The sequence below is a fragment of the Haliotis rufescens genome, unplaced genomic scaffold (genome assembly GCF_023055435.1).
Source record: "Haliotis rufescens isolate VD_foot unplaced genomic scaffold, xgHalRufe1.0.p SCAF_28, whole genome shotgun sequence".
Classification (NCBI taxonomy): Eukaryota; Metazoa; Mollusca; class Gastropoda; order Lepetellida; family Haliotidae; genus Haliotis; species Haliotis rufescens.
The window spans coordinates 6,816,330-6,834,132 of NW_025963979.1; the positions used below are offsets into that span (position 1 = coordinate 6,816,330).

At 40.0% G+C, this 17,803-nt stretch overlaps 1 protein-coding gene across 2 annotated transcripts in view; it reads right to left on the minus strand.

The window, feature by feature from the left end:
* Positions 1-17,803, minus strand: part of LOC124139094 — a 142,811-nt gene that overhangs the window by 107,540 nt on the left and 17,468 nt on the right. The window contains exon 1 of one of the 2 annotated variants that reach the window (XM_046506127.2): positions 10,263-10,280. The exons of the other annotated variant lie outside the window; for it this stretch is intronic. The gene's annotated coding sequence lies outside the window, so the exon portion shown is untranslated. Of the gene's footprint in view, positions 1-10,262; positions 10,281-17,803 lie in introns of those variants that run through there. 2 annotated transcript variants of the gene reach the window in all.

The following is a 17,803-nucleotide window of genomic DNA, read 5'->3' on the forward strand; positions in this document are numbered from 1 at the left end:
TTAGAAATAGTTCAGCCATGATGGTGGTAGTGGGGAGTGGCCTATTGACTTAAGACTGGAAATAAACCGTGACGGATCAACGCTTGTCCGACATAGGGATCCCGGCGAGCGAATATATCCCCAGTACCCTATACTTGTTACTGGAGCCTACTAATGGTAGGATTGGATAGTTACAATGTATGACCTGGCTGATCTGTTACTTGGTGTGGATCGCTTTTCGTTTTTGCAGCTACTGGTTTGACTGGTCAAGACAATTATTATTTTCAAATACCTGGACTATATCCGCCTGAGACGTGTGGCAAGAATTCACTTACACAAGTCCAGTCAAATGTGGAAATACTGCATGCTGTTAGTACCGAAGTACTGAAGCTCACCGTATAAAGAGGATACTTTGAGATAACATTTGTGTTCAAAATATCCTGACACGATTAAACTTGTTTACAAACTTATCATTCAGTTTAACTTATCTATGATAGCAATATCAATACAATATTGGACCAGAGACCATATAATCCATTATATGGTCTCTGATTGGACAACTACCTTGACAATACGAAATCATTAGATTAAGCCATAAGGTTCAATATCGACAATATTCTTCTCAAAAAGGTGAATCAGCTGAAATTCCATCATTATAAATTGCTATTCTTTACGAACGTAAGGCTGAATCTATAACTGAAAACAGTGGCATGAAGTAGAAGGGGTACAAGGGTGGAAATGGTCTCAACGCACGCACGCACGAAAGTTCACACGCACATACAAACAGAATGTTATTAAAAATTGACAAAAGCGTCAAACCCTTTCCATAATCATATAAGAAATCTCTGCAGGTAGCGATGATACCTGGTGGTCGCGAAAAGTTGAGGTTACCCTGCCTCATCGGTGACACGCGTCACAAACACATGCAAAGGCAAGTCAAATATTAACCTTAACAAACACGGAACATATGGTACAAGTCAAAATAGGAAATCAGACATTATTTTGGTCACTGATGCGACACATTTGGAAATGTCTTCCACATGTATTCCCTGAAACATTTCGGAATCTGTACTAAGGTCTTGAATACCTGGAAACCTGATCAGCCCTGACCCTCTTTGAAATCTTCCCAGAAAAAAAAAAACATGATCGTCTGTACCTCAAACGTTGTGAAATGTAGAGACCAAAGGCTGAAACTACTGGAATATTGCTCAACATAAAGGGAAAGTTGAAGTCATTCCTCTTGCCATACAGTCTTTTTGGAGAGTTTTTGTCACTCTGAATCTTCATGCATAGATCTAAATATGAAACAGATGGTCTCACTGGCCTCTTATGTTTTGTTCGGGTAGGTAAATCAGTGAAACGGAATTAGCTAATTGACCATAACTGAACGATATCAGATGACATATAAATTAATCCTCTTGCCCAAATATAACTATCAACAGATATAAATGTAATCGTTATTTATACCACATTTGTATAATTGTATTGCAAATATTTACCATGGCAACAACATCGTCCCCGTCCACCAGTATCAGCAGTTGCTACCGTTTTAACCTTTTCTTGTACATCATCAACTTGTACTCAGAACACCTAAACACACACAACATCCCCATAACCTAAACATGTTTAAACATGTTAAGAGTTGAACATTTTTTACGACAAAATGTATACCATTAAGTATTATCATAATAAAGTTTTAATAATCCAGCTTTTAAAAGTGGTGTGATCATAAATGTTTTGATGCTGTATGGCTGGCAATATTTCTCCCATACAGTAAACGGAAACTGACAATGAAAAGTATATCTGATTACCGCAATAGACCCGCGACTTTTCAAAACTCACCTACAATGAATTTCAAGGGAGGCATACAAGTCTTTCAGGACTACATTTAGCCTCTATCACGCTGAGCTGTTAAACACAATCCTAAACATGTCAAAATTATGGGACAAGGAACGTTTTTAGCTTTGTGTTTAGGATTTAAATACCTTTTTACAGTGTATAATTCTGACCTAAATTCAGCATTTGTTCAAGAGTGCACTGCCCTACAGTGTGATGTCAATGTACGAAACCCTGTTAAATAAACGTAATTGGTACACGTTCAGGGCATTAAGCAAACATCACAATTTAAAAATAGCACGTATCTATCTAGGCGAAAACAATGACAGATGGAGTAGGATTCCACAATCATTCATGTTATGTCGTTACAGAAAACATATTTTTTTTAAATAATTCAATGTAAACTTAGATGAGCAAAGATTTGAACAAGTCGTTTAGCGAGTGAGTTGGTTTTAACCACGCAAAACAAAATCTGTGGATATTACGACATGACACCAGGCAAGGGAATCTAACCTAACACTGTTGTACATCACTAGAACAAGCCGGCAGCTGAATCATGAAATGTGGTATGCGATCAAAAGTAGATTAATAAGAAAATATATATAATTCATTTACATACGTTTTCATGATATTACTCATAAGGATATGGCCTTTGGCCAGTGATATCAATCACAGGATACACACCGTCCATATCATCTCCACCCGGACCAATACATGTTCAAGTTCTTGACGTCATCAATATACCATTACACATGCCAGGATTATTTTCATGGTGGTACTACTGCTGTATTTGCATTAGAATCAATGCCTTCAAAGAAGTTGTTCCTCTTAAGCTTTTGCAGTGTATATATTTTTCGAAGGCGAAGAACTGTTTGAAAAATTATCGCAATATAACGGATTACAAGATACGATATTTTTCTTATACTTTTCTCAGGCACATGTGTCATTAGTATTTGATAGTGATTCTTAAACAGATGCTTATAATATAACATTCGGAACTGCTGTTAGCAGAGATTTCTCAGGGTTAAGGATTTATAGTTAACGCCGATATAACAAGGACCAGATACTGTAACAATATGTGTAGATCCTAGACACAAACCTAAACACGTTCCTTGTGTTTAGGGTTGTGTTTAACAGCTAAACGTGTTTATTGTCTAAATGTGGGACAGACCCGTATACGCCTCCTGCTTGACATGAATTGCATTTCCTGTGTAGTCGTGTTTTCACATTGATACAACAACATGATAGGTATTCGCTAACAACGATTTACCATTGTTACTAAAATAATACAGAAATACATTTTTTTATATTTCCTTATAAAAAAATGTTAAGTCGTACAAATTATGTTTTGGTTTACAAACTGACATACGCGTATTTACATAAGGAAACAGAAATTGTTTATGTAATTACTGATTTGTAAGTGTTCCATGCAAATAGTTATTTGACAACCCGTTCTAGTGTTTCCTCTGCTTCTATGTGTCCCTATTGCATACTTTTACATAGGTATTTATGTATCGTAGATATTTAACTAAGGGAGGTCAATGTCATATGCAGATATGTCCAAAAAGAGCGAGCGAGTGAGTTGGGTTTAACGACACTGTATTCCAGTTACATCACGTCTTTTCAGGTCAATGTGGGAGGAAAGCCGAATTGATGTTTACTGCTTTGGAACACTGTTGAAATATAAACAATGCCGATGTATTTGAACAGGCTTACTTCACGTGTCTACCAGATCGAGGAGTGAAGGAAATGTAAATATAACACGATTATTTATGTAGGCATTAAGTTGACCATCCTATTAGAATGACCATCAAGGTTAGCATACTGTAGGTGACGACTTCAACGGCTCTGGGTAAGAATTTTGTTTTCACAATAGTGGTTACCATGCCGAAGTTGACAGATGATCGTGACCATTTTAAACACATGGAAATACTTATATTGTTCTTCTTATGTTTCAGTTTTGTGATACATGCTGTACACCGGGAACTGTTATCTTTCAACATAATTTGATTAGTGTGTTGAGGAGATGATGAACATGATGTTCAGTATCGGTGGATGTTGGCCACGACATGAGCGCAAATAGTCCTGGGAGTCAGATCAGAGTCAGGTCAGAGTCAGGTCAGAGTCAGGTCAGAGTCAGATCAGAGTCAGGTCAGAGTCAGATCAGAGTCAGGTCAGAGTCAGGTCAGAGTCAGATCAGAGTCAGGTCAGAGTCAGATCAGAGTCAAGTCAGGTCAGAGTCAGATCAGAGTCAGGTCAGAGTCAGATCAGAGTCAGATCAGAGTCAGGTCAGAGTCAGATCAGAGTCAGATCAGAGTCAGGTCAGAGTCAGGTCACCTAACATTTCACAACAAATTCAACAATTTACAACTGGAAAGAGAAGTCAAGACCCTTTTCATATTCATAAGAAATGTCTGCCGAAAGTAGAGATGATTGGACGATACCGACTATATCATGAGCATGCGTCCATGAATCTCCATCAAGTAGTGATGATACCAGGGGTTCTCAAAGGGTCAATCTCATTACAATCAGATCTTAGTCTCGCTACCGCTAACCACAAATCTGAGGACATCCCTTTACGGGTCACGTCAGAACGACCTTTCGCGAACATTGACCGACCAATGAAATGACTGACAAGAAATCGACATTTGCCAATCAGAAGGCAGCTATCTCGAACTTTGCGGCACCAGTTTCAAACTGGCGACTATGCTTCGAAACATATTTTGACGTATTCGCGATTAAAAAAATGGATGGATTATAGATGGCCTCGATTGTATGGATATACTAGTAATCATTAAAACCCGTAACTGTCTTTCGGAATATCCCGTGTTAAATATTTCGAGGTTGCATGATTAGAAAACACATTCCGACTGTCACTTTCAGGATCTGGTAAGCGACGCTCTGATTGGTTGGATGAAAGGTCGTGCCGACGTGACCCGTCATGGGATGTCCCCAGATCTTTGTTAATCGGTAGCGAGAACTAAGATCTGATTTTAATGAGATAGTCGAAGGGTGAGCGTATCAAGTTTGGAAAAATACCAAGGGTATTTTTTCAAATACAGTGCATGACATGAGAGTTTATTTTGTCATTCAACCAAGCTGACACATTACAGGAACGATAATGACCATGTTCAGTTATACATCCAGTGATAAACTACTTCTTGCATCGTTGCCCATACACACCCACGTTTCTTCTGTTACTTATTTGAAACACAGTGGTGAAGATATATCTATTGTTCAACGTCGGGAGAGGGATTATTTGGCGATCGCCGAATATTGTCACGTGAGCCTCGTTTATGTGGGTGGAAACCCAGGAATCGTTGGGTGATAGCGTTACACTCATGTGACCACTTCTAGCTATCACCCCATTCAAACCAACACGACTCATTGCCCCATACCATGAATCACCCTGCTCATCTCTCTGACAAGGACCTGGTCAAGTACCCCTCGAGACAATTAGTACAGTGATGGACCGACATTGAAATTTGCTTGAGTCGGGAGGGGCTTACGTTAGAAACAGAATGTGGTTTTGATCACGGACTGCTTCAAAACATAAATATTATTGACTCTGAAAGGAGGAGCCAAACAATTTTATGTTTTATTCTCCCTCGCAGGCCGGATACATAGTATTTTATCAAGATCACGTGGAAAATCAGATCTCATCATTCTGACACGGAGGTATGATAATGACGTATATATTACCTTTGTCTTGTCACAGCGAATATAATTCAAATTACTTTCCCAAAAAATTCTCTCATAATGAGTGGCGAGGTGAAATGGGGTTTAACGTCGTGTTCAAAATGACTGCACAAATATAATCTATCAGTAGACCATGAAGGAGGTACCTTAGAGTCGAACTCGTCCCGTGAAGACCCGGGGTAGAATAGGTCTTCAGCAACCCATGTTTGCCGTAAAAGGCCACTTTGCTTGTCGTAAGAGGCGACTAGGGGGATTGGGTGGTCAGGCTCACTGTCCTGGTTGATGCACGTCAGCTATCTCAATTGCGTAGATCGATGCTCATAATGATCACTGGGTTTTCTGGTTCAGACTCGATTATTGACAGACCGCCGTATAGCTGAAATATGGCTGAGTGCGGCGTTAAACAACAAACAAACAAGCAATGATCTGCAAGTAACTGGACTAGAGTAAGCCAAATTGTGAAAGATGACACAAAAAACACAGGTCAATACTAATATAAAAGAAAGTATACACTTTAAAATTGGAAAGCGCATCCTATCACATTATCGAAACTATTTGTTCTCCAAACTGCTCGAAAAAGTTATTAAACACATTACTTTCATTACCAGGATGAAATACGCGTTGCCTACCTTCCCATCTAAAAGGAATCAAATATATACATTAATTCAGATAAACATTCGCATGGTATGGTTTTACGCCGCTTTTAGCAATATTCGAGCAATATCCCAGCAGGGGGACACCAGAAATGGGCCTCACACATTGTACCCATGTGGGGAATCAAACCCAGGTCTTCGGTGTGACAAGCGAACGCTTTAACCACTAGGCTACCCTACCGCCCTTGTAGGATTGGTCATCAGCAACTGTATAGCAATACATCTGTCAGTGAGTTGATTGAAAAGTTTGATTGAACCGTTTGAAAGCGATCGCTGTCAGGGTGAAATAAGGGCTGCTTCCCCCTTTGTGAACCCCTTTGTGAACCCCTTTGTGAATCCCTTTAAAACTGCCCTGCGTCGTTACATTTTTTGGATATGTTCTACTGAAATAAATACCGGAATAATTCACAAGGATCTAGGGTGATATGTTGACATACCTCCGTGTTTACACAACTGAGTCAGGAACATGTTATGTTAAATAGGTTAAGTGCAACGGTACTCCTCTCATGACGTTTTTTGTTAAACAGAGATATGCTCGTGATATTTCGGTTTTCGAAAGAACCTCATATCGGGTTTTCATAATATGCATAGCAGGTTAAACATGGGCATGCCTTCAGTCTATTCAAAGATCATGGTGTATGCATGCACCTTGAAAGGGTTAAGCACCGGTTACTACACAAACTGACACGGAGCAAACTGCCAAAGAAACTATACTCATGGACATTGGATTTGACCAAAAAAATACAAACGATACCATAACATTACAAGGCTGAGAACGGTTGCCGAAATACTGTATACTTAAGGTCCAAACACAGTTATATACCCGCCACCATCACCATTATATAACCATCCAATAACCATTTCTTGTTTGTTTCATTTTAGCCACCACCAAACATGGGTGTGTAGTTGTTTCTGCCCGGCAGTGTATTTCCTTACTAAACTGCCCATTGTGGTAACGCTTTTGTTCTTGTTCACAAACCTCATACTCATATTGAAATACAGAAATCAAAATGTATTATTTCGAGACATGTTTCGTAACTGCCCCAGGGCAATAGCTTTTGACCACCCCTTCATCTTCTTCTTTGCATCATATATGTTCGTTTGTTGTTTAACGCCGCACTCAACCTTATCCAGCTATATGACGGCGGTCTGTAAATAATCGAGTCTGGACCAGACAATCCAGTGATTGACATCATGAACAACGATCTACGCAATTGGGATACGAAGACATGCATCAACCAAGTCAGCGAACCTGACCACCCGATCCCGTTAGTCGCCTTTTACGACCAGCATAGTCGCTTTTTATGGCAAGCATGGGTTACTGAAGACCTATTCTACCCCGGACCTTCACGGGTCATGAACAATAAGTAGCTTAATTTATCCTAAGTAGAAACACTCTTTGGAACTTCCAAATTGTTTCCATGGAAACCCAAAAATATAAAAATTGAGCACGTGGTCATTGAATATGTATAGTTTCATTCAAATATATTTGTTAGTTTGAGAGTTATGGCTCGGAAACGAAGCCTAGAATTGCTACCTATTTTAGAATTAAGTGTCATCGGTCCAAAACGTTACTGTTAGGCCTTACAAGTCTAAAGGTAGAACACCGTTTAAAACAAATACTAAATTTGCCATTGGAGTTTGTTCACTCCGCAATATGGCGATGGGGTTCAATGGAGTGTGTCTATATTGTACCAATGTAAAGAAAAGAACGGGTCTTCGGCGTCGTGCGAGAAAGCTTCAACAACATACCCCAATATACACGAAGTAGTTAAAACAAATTCACCTTGATATATACAACATCTTTGCGTTAAACAGTGACCTATTTAAAACCTACCTTCAACACCTTAACTCCGTCGGGTGTAGCGGCCCTGTGTGCACAAGTACCTAGCTAGCTGTTCAAACGAGCTCGACCGACAAACTATGATTCACAGTCATTTCAAAATGACCCAGATAGTTCCATGGCGACATTATTGTGCAATACGTTTACATCTATTCATACGAAATGGTAAACATGTATTGAATTCCTTTTATTGTATATTTGTATTGGAACGTATTTGGTTGATAATAGTTGTAAATAGGTGTGAGAGGCGATTGCGCTTGCGCAACGCTCGTGGACCCATCCTGGGCGGTAATGGAGACTACCTTCATTTACACCCCTTGTAGGGTTGACTCACTATGGGAGGTGCAGGGAGAAAGGTCGCATGACGGTGAGACGGGGTATGTTATCCCATGTGACCTCCTTATTACTGTACACTGGTACTGGGTGGTGCGCGGGATGCAAAGCCCATCCAGGTCGTTGGACTGAGCCATATTACATTCGCTACTAGACTAACATCTAGTCTCTGAAATGAACACATCTTACATAAAAAAAACAGTTGTTCAGTTATCTTAATAAAAATATAATCAAAAGGAGCCCAGTGACTCTCTTCATTTTCAGATAATGCAGTGATCTAGACTTGCCAAACATTATAGACTTGCATGGGCTGTATTTGATATATATTTGTATCAGGGTCTGTAAGACAGACTAATTCGCTACCAACCCGTGTAATTCCGTGACTAGCCGAATGTGGTCAATTTTGTAGGTTACGGAAACATGCGAATGGTGACGAATGAGAACGTGCGCTTGATTATCAAAAATTGACTAAGCTGAGTCAACTAAGGTTACCCCATTTCTAAAAAAAATTAGCCTGTTTTGACAAGTGTTCTTCAAGGATAACATCGAACAGAACCTGAATTCAGAAGAGTTTATCGAGACCTGCTTGGAAGCCGATATTCGGCCCCAGGTCTGCAGTTAGGCTGTTTTACTGTTTGTTTGTTTGTTTGTTGTTTGGCGCAGCATTCAGCATATCCCAGCTATATGACGGCGGTCTGTAAATATACCAGTGATTGACATTATAAGCATCGATCTACGCAATTGGGATAAGATGACATGCACTAAGCAAGTCAGCGAGCCTGAACACCCGATCCTGTTAGTCGCCTCTTAACCAAACATAGTCAGTCACCTTCCACGGCAACAACACGACTGTTATGGTTTTGTGGGAGACTGATGACTTGCATGATAACATGACCAATACCGAAAAGGCTTTAATGCCTAATTTTACATTATTGTACTAAATACAATGTTAAAATTCAATGTTAGAATACCTCTAAATTTAGGAAAGTAAGAACTCGCAAATATCGCAATTCTGAGCAATTTTAAGGGCACTTTGTTTGGAATCCTCGATACATCTCTTTGAAAAAGAACAAATGGACTATAGGAGATGGCTGTCAGGGGTAGACACACTGTAGCCTTGTGAATTAATATTATAAAACTATGAGGGGTTAATAAGAATAAAAGCGACAAAACACATTCATATGAGATCTCTCCTAAAAGTCAATCGTACGATTCCGACAATATCATTAATATGTTTTATGAATCATTATCAAATAGGATGATACCAGATTTCGCGAAAAGGTGTGCGTATCAACGAGTGTTTTATTGGCGGACAACGTTGACATTGTACCTTTCCATATAATGCATGTAAAACGACAGGAAAGTTCACAATATTGAATAGGACACCAAATAGAGATTTAAAATCAACATCAAAGTTTCATATTGAGTCTGAAGTATCTATATCAACCATCCCGATAAATGTCCCTCGCGCATATCAAAATACATATATAATTTAAAGGTCTAGATAATTATGTTCGTTAGCATGCTTTCATTCGTGGTTGAATCAATCATTAGAACTAATTCGCTTTTACGATGACGTCACCTGGTGACTCCTAACCAGACAACCGCAACCAGGGGTTCAGTAGTTTAACTCTGGTTAACCGAAGTATGATGTCAATCAGTTAACATGTACTAACATTGGTCAACGAAAGTTTATTTCGGTCATTCGCTGGTCAACACGCGTCCACCAGGCTCGTCCAAGGTTTGACATCGAACCAAAACCACAGAAGTGGATCCATCCCAATGAGAGTTTAGCCTTAATTCGAATACGTTACCCTATAGAAAAAACAGATATGATCTTTTCAACAGCTAGTCGACCATGTGCAATGAGATAAAACAAGCATATTTGCATGTTTTATTAAGTGTTATATATGACTTACCCATAGCCAGATCCATGTTTCCATTTGCCATGACACTAGTGCAGTATACCTATACTCTTTATTTGACCTCAGCATATATAATTGGCCATTCTAATGAGGGCGTGAACGGCATGGGTTTCAGGCTTCTGCAACTGACAATGTAACACAGCACGACATTGAAATGACAGCCGGACGTCAGACAACCTGGGCAAAATCCAATTAGGAAGAAATATCCCCTAATAACGCTCCTAACAAGTGCCACATTGTTGTGTTTTTACATCCCAAACTTAAGTTCGAACGCTATACGAGATGTCACAAAGAAAGGGATAGCCAAAGAGACGAGAGCCAGGACTTTATGTAACGTACCTCAAGTTACCTCGGATATTAAACCAGACTATGTAAGCTGTCTGAAACAGGAGACAATACTTAACATGTTACTTTGGTCAAACAAGTATCGATGCTTTCCATCTTGCTTATCAGACCGTGCAAACGTGAATTGAAAAGGGTTAGTGAGTGTGGTTTAATGCCCCTTTCAACTGTATTTCAGTAACGTGTCAGCTTGATGTGCGAGGAGTGAGTGAGTTGGGTTTTAACAGCGCTTTGAACAGTATTCCAGTTATAACACAATGTGTCAGCTTAATGTGGGAGGAAAGCCCCAGTGATGAAGCTCTCAGATGTTTAGCACGAGTATGGTGCTGACAACAAAATCAAAGCGAATCTTGAATTCGAATCCACGATAAGGTTCCTGATTTGCAGCGCTTTAGACGACTGTTACTCGTTTGAATAAATTAAATAAATTAAACAGAACAATATGACTTAAACTACTTAAACCCAATTCATATACAGTCAAGTCTCGTTAATCCGACATCGTTTGTTGCACATGATTGTGTCGGTTTAACGAGTATGTCGGATTAACGAAATTAAATGATTTGTGATCGAAAATCGGACGTCTTCAACTTCGAGGATTCGGGGTCCGTAGCATAGCCGTACTCGAGGTTCACCAACGTGGAAGGACTTAACAACGACTTAATATTTTGACCCTAGATCAGGTGTCATTTTGAAGTATTTATATATGTCTTTTGTATTTTTGTGACTGTTGTATTACCACGACGTCACAAACAGCACTGATATTATTTGCATGGCCTGACATCTAAATAACAAGTTACACTGACCTCTGGACTTGCTCTCTGTTGAGATCCGAGTCTTGCTCCTAACCTAAGCGGCATGGGCCACTGATGGGGGTTTCTCATACATGAGTGAGTGAGTATGGTTTTACGCCGCTTTAAGCAATATTCCAGCAATATCACGGCGGGGGACATCAGAAATGGGCTCCACAAATTGAGCCCATGTCGGGGCTTCGGCGTGACGAGCGAACGCTTTAACCACAAGGCTACCCCACCGCCCTTTCTCATACACGAGGAAAAGGTCACTGTAAAAGGCTGTCACTGATGAGGGTTTCTCAAACATCAGGCACGCAGGTTCTTATTTAACTTCGGCATGCAGGTTACTGTTTCACCATCATATAATGATAAGAATGCTGTCATATGTTCAATAGTACATTTGAAAGAGAAATTAGCATCCGACATTGCTTCCATCACAAATATCTTGGCACTGCACCTCTCGAAATGGTGGGGTGAAATTGGGTTTAACGTAGCGTCCAAGATTATTGCACTTCTATAACGACGTGCATGCACGTGTATGTGTGTGGCTGCTTGTACTCGTCCGGATATATGCCGATAGTGCTAGCCTACTGAGAAACCATGACGCAGTTTAACATGAATACCCCACTCAGACACAGTATACTGACTCCCAGCCGACCAGTCCATGTTTTAGCACCATAATGCCGAGCGCCAGACAGGGGAACAACAAGTACCATCTTTTAACGTCTTTTGGTATGAAACGGCCGGGTATCGAACCCCGGACCTTAAGCTCTCGGAGGCGGTCCCTCTCTTAATAACATAGAAAGTTTCCCCAAATGTGAAAACAATACATACCGTAGTTTTCAAGTTATATGTCGCACAATAAAAGTCGTCGGAAGGAAGGACGGACGGACGAATTCCTTGGTATAACTATATATTCCCGCGACTACGCAAAAACGTCTTTTACCAATTCACCTTCCAATATCTGCCAAGAGCATATTATCCGAAATAGAAGTCTTTTTTATGAGGATTAAAACCACGAGTAAGAAATTGATAGTTCGAATAAATAACGCAAGCAAAAGAGTGTTCTTTCCGATAAACCAAACGGTAGCAAGTATTGTATTGCCGCGTAAACAACCTCCAAAATTGTAACAACTAGGCCGTGACGACGACGAGGGCGCACGTACTACATCCATTATTCATGCGCATGACACGTGAATACTCCTAACTGGGGGATGTCGCAATGCCCCAAACAGAAGAATGAGCACAATTAAGTCTGAGTCAGTAAGCACAGCCCGAACACAATTGTACACGTGTTCCTAGCCCCGTATAGAAGGTAATAAAACAACGCAACTAGGTATCACCACAGCCCGAACGCAATTGTACACGTGTTCCTATTCCCGTATAGAAGGTAAAAAACAACGCAACTAGGTATCACCACAGCCAGAACACAGTTGTACACGTGTTCCTATCCCCGTATAGAAAGTAATAAAACAAAGCAACTAGGAATCACCACAGCCCGAACACAATTGTACACGTGTTCCTATCCCCATATAGAAAGTATTAAAAAAACGCAACTAGGTATCACCACAGCCCGAACACAATTGTACACGTGTTCCTATCCCCATATAGAAAGTGTTAAAAAAACGCAACTAGGTATCACCACAGCCCGAACACAATTGTACACGTGTTCCTATCCCCGTATAGAAAGTATTAAAAAAACGCAACTAGGTATCACCACAGCCCGAACACAATTGTACACGTGTTCCTATTCCCGTATAGAAAGTAATAAAACAAAGCAACTAGGAATCACCACAGCACGAACATATTCAGCACAAGGACAGACATTGAACCGAAATGAATTAAGTTCGATGTCATTTTCTCCCGATATTTAAAACACACCCGACTATGACGTTCACTCCAGTGACATCAACCACTGTCTCCCAGGAGGATCCTATGTTACTGAATCATAAGAGCAGACCCACTGACCAAGAAATACCCGACTCTCCGGGCACCTCAGGCATGCTGATGACCACTGCACTAGCCTGGAGCCAAACTGTACTTTCTCGTAGATAAGACAGGTCAACGCAATGGGCTCTGTTAATTTGCTTCAAATCATAGTATTGGTATGCGGAATTCTAGTACAAGTGTAAAACACGAGAAATATTTTGTTTGACTGGAACACACACTAGTGAATGCCTAGGTGTGAAGTGATTAATCATCCACCTGGGTGACGTATGTATCACTGCATATATAAGCCACCGGGGTCGAGTTTGTTGCGGATTTGGGACAGGGTACACATTATGATGACTGTGTGCGTCTTCATTGTGAATATTCCACGGCATGTGCAGATCCAGAGGGAAAGGGGGCTTGATATCACCAACCACTCAAAATGATTATTATGGCCTAGAGTTCGGCATAAATATACATTCAAAATAACGAGCGAGACCTCGTTAAAGTTAGGGGGTTTACAACAAATCAAAACACTTTAATAAATGACACTTTAGCGGGAAAGTACGTTTCCATTAGTATTAAATACAAAATGTCAATGCAAGAGAATAACCAGCCTTAATTATTCACCGAAATAGATTCCGTTTGGGATTAAGTGAAAAGAACTGTGAAAAATATATGAATGGAACACTGAAAATCAGTGATGACACCAGGTCTTCATTTATGCAGCCAGAAGTTCCCATTTGTATCTGAGAGATACGACGAACAGAATACTAATGGTCTAAACTCATTAGAATCAAGGCCCAAATGAATGAAACGTTAATGTAACATTAACGTGTCATTTAACCCAAAATAACTAATGTTCAATTAAATTCGGCTCTATCCACCTTTATATGACACAATCCGTACATAAACCTACGGATATACTAAATGGTGGTTTGGGGTACCATTAACTGACCACTAAATCAAACATCCCTTATAATAGACGATTGGACGGACAAAGATTGCTCTGTGTTCACCCTCCAATGGAGATGTCATATCTTCACGGAGAGAGTTATCGTATTGGTCGATTATATTGATACTGACTAGCGGTCATTCGTAACACGTGTCATTCTAGGATTCCATTTGGCGTATGAATATGTATTTAGAAAAACATCCAATATACATTTATTTTACAGCATGGCTTGTGAAAAAGTATATTTCTTTGATATCAACACTGACTAAGTTTCGGTATTTAAAGATTTGTCATTAATACAAGTAGCTTCTAACAATTGTTTTGTAACATAGATTCGGATATAACGTTTATCATTACTAGATTAAACTCAAGACAATCTGACAATCTTATATTGTTTCGAGGTGAGTTCCAAATAGAAACGCAAAGGGGAACCCAGAAATCGGTTGGCACAGATCTAAATTCTGAAATCAGTGAAAATCCCACAACTTCAATGAATAAACAATACATTATATTCAAACATATAGTTCAAAGCATACAATAAAAAAGGCAATACACATTTCTCAGAAAATTGAATAAGGCAATCGACGCCTTTTGCATCTTTCTGTAACGGAACACCAGCACAAATGTCATATGCATCCATTGCCAGCTTAAATGTTTTTTCATGTTTTCAAGACTGGTAAATTCATGAGAATACTCTTTCAAAAGCTGCCTGGCAGTGGTTATCCCAAAGACATTTTGTCGGTTTGGACAACAAATTAATGTGAAGGGCCACTAGGAAATTTGTAATAGCTTCTGCTTTTGTATTGACCAGATGTACCAGAGCAAATTCACACTTTGCAAGATTTACAGTCAATTTACACGCACATACCTAGTTCCGAAACAAAAACATGACATAGCGCTGCACGGAACTCTTTCGGTGAAGACGTTTTTCCTCATTAAGGTTCCGTCACAGTCTATATGTTCGCATGCACGCAGAAGGTAGTGCAATACTATCTGCCCTGACATATGCCTGACGGTATTACCATACATCTACCTGGCATTGTAATTAACAATGGATTGAAAAGGCACTGGGTTGGGAACGGGCAGTCACAGCCCGCTTAATTCATATAAAGCATTCATTAAAACCCACATGGATTGCATAGTAAAATGTTATAATGTATATCGACCCAGCAGGCACACACAACTCTATTTAATATCCAGACCTAAAATGGGAATATATGGATATATCGTTGTCTCTAGGTTGCATCAGTAGCCACTTGTTTTTTATATACTGACACAAAATCAATGAATACTGTAATATAATAAACGGTGTGCACTGTAATACCACTATCCTAACTTGTCTTGGGTACACGTGACGTGCAGCTAAAAGGCAGTGAGTATGGTTTAAGTTTGTTTGTTGGTTTGTTTGTTGTTTAACTCAGCAATATTTCATGCATCAACCATGTCGGCACAACTGACCATGCCTCTTACAAGCATAGTCGCCTCTTACGAGGAAGAAGACCTATTCCAACCCGGATCTTCACCAGTTTGAGGCCGTTTCAAGCAATGTTCCACCACTATCACAGCGGACCCGTGAAGGTCCGGGGTAGAATAGGTCTTCAGCAACTCATGCTTGCCGTAAAAAGAGACTACGCTTGTCGTAAGAGGCGACTAACGGGATCGGTTGGTCAGCCTCGCTGACTTGGTTGATGCATGTCATCGAATCCCAATTGCGTGGATCGATGCTCATGATATAAATCACTGGATTGTCTGGTCCAGACTCGATTATTTTCAGCCCGCCGTCATATAGCTGGAATAATGCTGAGTGCGGTGTAAAACAACAAACAAACACTATCGCATCGGGTAACACTATTATGCGGTAACATACGGTGGCCCATAAGGGACATGGAGTCTGTTTTTCAATATTTTGATATTTTACTTACTGAAATACTGAATACTGAATACAAATATGTGATAAATCATGCAAAAAGAAGATATTGAATCGTTGAAAAAAATGAAGCGAAAATGTCAAAAACTAAGATGAAAATGTCAAAAACAAAAACGAAAAGGTCAAAAACTAAAATGAAAATACAGAAAACTATTTCCACCGCGGTTAAAACTATTCCCACTGCGGTGGAAATAGTAATCTGTATTTTCATTTTCGTTTTGACATTTTCACTTTTGTTTTTGACATTTTCGTTTTTGACATTTTCGTTTTTGACATTTTCGCTTCACATTTCAGCGATTCAATAGCTACTTGAAAGTACATTTTCCATGTTTTCGGTTGTTTTTATACATGATTTATCACATATTTGTATGACAAATTGTGTTAATTTGCAAAAGGTTACGATAAAAGTAAGTGAAATAGCAAAATATTGAAAAACAGACTCCATGTCCCTTATGGGCCACCGTAGAAACACATAAATTAATCAGTGGTTTTCGCTGCTTTTGATATTCCAGCAATGTCAAGGCGGGCGACACGAGAAAAAGGTGCCACAGGGCTTTCTCATGTGGGATATCGAACACAAGTCTTCAGCGTGAAGATCTAACGCTTGATCTGCGTGGCTACCCGACCGCCCCAAACGCCGATGGGGAGAATGGAACCAAGGGGCACGGTTCAACATCAAGGCCAACGCATAGATTTGAGTACAGACGTTACGACATATTACACTGACAGGTACGGAGTGCTCCTGTCTGCTGCATTGTTAGGTTGCCTGTTGGGTCACAACTAAGGGCGTTAGTAACGCTGTAGATCACGCATCCTTCCACGTGTACAGTTCCAGTTATAATGACCATCCACTGCAGAACAGTTGTACGCGAGATCACCAAGTACATCTGATCAGCATGTCTGAGGGTTAAAGAGGGGTCGTGCAAATTGGGTCCGGGAAAACTAAAATGAGGCCGTTTACCTGTTTGCTGAGACAAATGTCCTGATGTACATCAATCTCGGCTAATATGCCATTGATTATCCTAATCACACAGGCAATGTCTCAATGTCACACCTTGGCGGTTAGACTTACAATGAGAGAGGGTAAGCGAGGTTAAACGCCGCTTTGAACAGTATTCCAGTTATATCACGGCATTTCAGCTTGATGTGGGTCAAAGTCTGAAATGATGCAGGTCTCAGACGTTTATCCCTTTGGGGAAACCCACGAGCACGGTATTGTGCTGAAACACCTAGCAATATAATCGGGGCGAACAGGGATTTGAACCTGCAGTTATAGGTTTCTGGCATGCCCAAAGGACGAAACTCTGCACAGCAAATTGAGGTGCCTTGGACAACTGGGCCACCCGTGCCCCCTTTAAAATGTATAAATAAGTGTACACTTACTTAACTGTACATGGTGCAACAATAAATTATTTCTTTAAAAAGCACATGACATGCCTAACAATATATCCCTTGGACCATACATTATCTGTTTTTAGGCTTACGTATTGTTTTAAGAATTTAGGGTTGGTTGAAGAAAACTAAAAACAAAACATTAACCTGTTACATTTTTTTCTAAGCACATCCAGCAATGGGTATGTCTGAATAAAAT